Genomic DNA, 4,289 nt, shown 5'->3' with positions numbered 1-4,289 from the left:
TAATGTGGATCCCAAGTTTAAACCGGTCAAACTATTTCTTTGCCGGTTCAATGAGGAAAGGCGCAAAGCAATCGGTGAAGAGGTGGCCCGGCTCTTGGCAGTAGGGTTCATCATTGAAGTTTTTCATCCTAAATGGTTGGCTAACCCAGTGCTAGTACTTAAGAAAAATGGCACTTGGTGTATGTGTGTGGATTATACAGACCTTAACAAGGCCTGTCCAGCTGCTCTCCCTCATATTGATCAGATTATTGATGCTATGACGGGTTGTGAGCGCTTGAGTTTTTTGGATGCGTACTCTGGTTATCATCAGATCAAAATGGCGGTTAATGACAAGGAGAAGGCAGCCTTCATCACTCCCTTTGGAGCCTTCTGCTATGTATCTATGCCTTTTGGTCTCAAGAGTGCCCAGGAGACTTACGAACGATGTGTTCAGAATTGCCTTCATGGCCAGATTGGGCGTAATGTTCATGCTTATGTGGATGATATTGCTGTGAAATCCAGGAAGAAGGAGACATTGATTGAGAATCTGAAGGAAACCGTTGACAACCTCCGGGTCTACAAGATGATGCTTAACCCGGCCAAGTGTATCTTTGGTGTGCCAGCAGGCAAGTTATTGGGGTTCTTATTATCTGAGAGAGGCATTGAAGCTAACCCGGAGAAGATCAAGGCTATCACCTCTTTGGCTAAGCCGACGTGTATCAATGACGTCCAGCGTTTGGCGGGTCGTATCGCGGCTTTGAGCCGGTTTATAATTCGCCTGGGAGAGAAGGCCATCCCTCTATATCAGATGATGCAGAAGACAAATAATTTTGTCTGGAGCGACGCTGCTAATGAGGTGTTAGAGGCACTTAAGAAGGAACTGGATGAGCTGCCGTTTCCTGCAGCCCCCATTGGAAAGGAGTCGTTGCTGTTATATGTGGCTGCAAACAACCGGGCCGTCAATGTAGCAGTTGTGGTTGGAAGGAAGGATCCAGGCAAGGAGCATCTAATTCAAATGCCGGTTTATTATGTCAGTGAGGTTCTCATTGAGTCTAAGCAGAGATACCCACATTGTCAGAAGCTGGTTTATGGTGTGTTCATGGCTAGTCATAAATTGAAGCAATATTTCCTTGGTCATCCTATCACTGTGGTTAGCTCTGCCCCTTTGGGGGATATTATTCAAAACAGAGATGCCACATGTCGGGTAGCTAAGTGGGCCATTGAGCTTGGACACCATGGTCTAAAATACATGCCTCGGACGGCTATAAAGTCTCAAGCACTTGTGGATTTCATCAATGATTGGACATAGTTGCAGATGCCTGAGGATAAGCCGGATCATACATATTGGACTATTCATTTCGATGGATTCAGGCAATTGGAAGGCTCGGGGGTTGGAGTTGTATTGACTTCCCCACGAGGTGATAAGTTTTGTTACGTTTTAAGGTTGATGTTCCCTAGTACTAACAATGCAGCTGAATATGAAGCCTTACTCCATGCTCTTCGGATGGCTAAAGAGATGAATCTAAGCTAGGTAAGGTGTTTTGGCGACTCAGATTTGGTGGCTCAGCAAGTGTCTGGGACCTGGGATTCCAAGGATCCACTCATGGCGGCTTATCATCAGGAGGTGGATACTATTGCTCGTCACTTCAAAAGATATCAGGTGGAGCATGTCGATCGAAGGAAAAATGAAGCAGCTAATGCGTTAAGCCGGCTAGGGTCACAGTGTAAGCCAGTACCCCCTAATATTTTCCTTGATATTTTGCATTATCCATCAGTGAAATTGCCTACGGATGAGGACTTGGCAGTACCTGACCAGGAGGCACAACTGGTGGCGGCTCTTCATTTTATCCCCGATTGGACTATTCTGTATTTGGCTTACATGACCCGGGGCGAGTTACCTGAGGATGAAACCTTAGCCAGGCAGATAACCCGGAGGTCTAAGTCAATGACTATTGTCAATGGTGAGCTTCATAGATGCAGTGTTATAGGGGTGTTTCAACGATGTGTTTCTCCTGAGGAGGGCCATGAAATTTTAAGGGAGATTCATGAACGAGATTGTGGTCATCATGCCGGCTCTAAATCTCTCGTTGCTAAAGCTTTTCGTCATGGGTTTTATTGGCTGACGGCTCATGCTGATGCAGAAGATCTGGTCAGTAAATGTGTTGGTTGTCAGAAATTCTCAAGACGTGCTCATGTGCCGGCTCAAGAGTTGAGGATGATTCCAATTACTTGGCCGTTTGCAGTCTGGGGGCTGGATATGGTTGGGCCTTTCAAAAGGTCCAAAGATAAGAAGACCCACCTCTTGGTGGCGGTTGAAAAGTTTACAAAGTGGGTTGAGGCTGAGCCGGTCAGCAAATGTGATGCAACCACGGCGGTTCAATTCATCAAAAAGGTGATCTTTCATTTTGGGTATCCTCATAGTATCATCACTGATAATGGTACTAATCTGTCTAAGGGAGCAATGAAAGAATTCTATCAACAAGAGCATATCCGGCTTGATGTATCATCAGTGGCTCACCCCCAGTCTAATGGCCAAGCTGAACAAGCAAATAAGAAAATCTTGAGAGGTATCAAGCCCCGGCTTATGGTTCCTTTGCAAAGAATACCGGGTTGTTGGGTGAAAGAGTTTCCCTTAGTGCTTTGGAGTATCAATACCACCCCCAACAGATCTACGGGTTACACGCCTTTCTTCATGGTTTATGGAGCTGAGGTAGTTCTCCCCAGTGACATACGTCATGATTCGCCTCGTGTAGTAGCTTATGTTGAAGCTAACAATGAGAAAGCACGTCAGGATGCTATTGACCTGTTAGATGAGGAGCGTGACCTTGCGGCGGCTCATTCGGAGATTTAGCAGCAAGATCTGCGGCGTTATCACATCCGCTGGGTTAAAACAAGAACCTTTCAAGAAGGCGACTTAGTGCTTCGGCTCATCCAGGATCAGACTGACATGCACAAGCTATCCCCCTTTGTGGTCAGCAAGAATCTGAACAACGGATCATACTACCTTATCGATGTTCGAGACCATAAGGACTCACGCACGTCGGAGGAGGAGACCACCGGCCATGGAATATTGCTCATCTTCGGCCTTATTACACCTGAGCCACCTGGCTCTTGTGATGTACATATGTTATCAATGTACACATTATCATGAATATAATAAAGCCGACATCCCTGATGATTCAGGGCCTATATCATTTCATTTCTAAGAATATGAGTCTTTATTGTCACTTCATATGATCACTTGGGGGCTTCCTGCTCATTGAGCATAGCTAAAGATTACCCTCTTGATTCGGCTTATATGGCATGGTTGAAATATACTTGGGGGCTTCCTCATGGAGCATAGCTCTGATTCCGGTTTATAAACCTGGAATGAACTTTAACTTGGGGGCTCATTAGCGTAGCTATGACTCTTTAGATTGGACGCCTAGGTGTGTTCACCAAAAAATCCGGGTTATCCTTCCTTTGTAAGTTGGCCACTCCGCCCAGGTAATCCTGGAATGACCCGCTGTACTCTTGACAATTATTCTTATAAAGATACTGAACTTGTTAACGTTAAAACATTGATTGGTCATGTGAGACCCGGCTTAGAAGGTTCTGAATTAAGGTTTAACTCAGCGGCTGTGCCGCCCATAAAAGCACTTGAGTTTTAGGCTTGGCGGCCTATGAAAGCCTTGTTTTCTGATTTGTCTTTCATTTGATCATTTTTTGGAAGTTTATATCAATACATGGTTGAAAAACCTATTAAGGCCATGTTGCCTTATGGTTCATGTATATCTTTATCTGGAGTGTTATTAACCCGGCTTGGCCTTGGACTTTAAGTCGCCAGGATATAATGATCATATGCTTAGAGCTTTCCGCTCAAGTTTTGGGATATCACCCTTGCTGCATATGGCGTTATAAGCCGCCAGTATATTGAACAGGGCATTGTGCTTCTGTCTATAGGATATTGCCTTTACCACATGACTTATGATAAGTCAGCAGAGTGAACAAATATCACAGGTATGATATTTATTTCGTTATATAAGGTTTCTTATAAACCGGCCCTGCTTATGGGCTGATTAGTCCTCAGTGGTTTTTTATATATGGGGTATCATGACCAGCCCAAGAGTAAACCCCCAGGGCACTTGTTGTCTGTTTATATACAGGGAAAACGACAAACCAGATCTGCATAATTGATCATACCTTTAAGCATAAGGAACGGATTTCCCAAGGATGGATCAGCAGTGTTATGCAAACAAAACGTGCACGATGGCATGACAGATCAGTACTTAACTAAGTCTATTACATGGCTCCGCGAGCCCAAATGGATA

Source organism: Triticum dicoccoides, chromosome 7B (assembly GCF_002162155.2).
Source record: "Triticum dicoccoides isolate Atlit2015 ecotype Zavitan chromosome 7B, WEW_v2.0, whole genome shotgun sequence".
Lineage (NCBI taxonomy): Eukaryota > Viridiplantae > Streptophyta > Magnoliopsida > Poales > Poaceae > Triticum > Triticum dicoccoides.
This window is presented reverse-complemented; position numbering follows the sequence as displayed.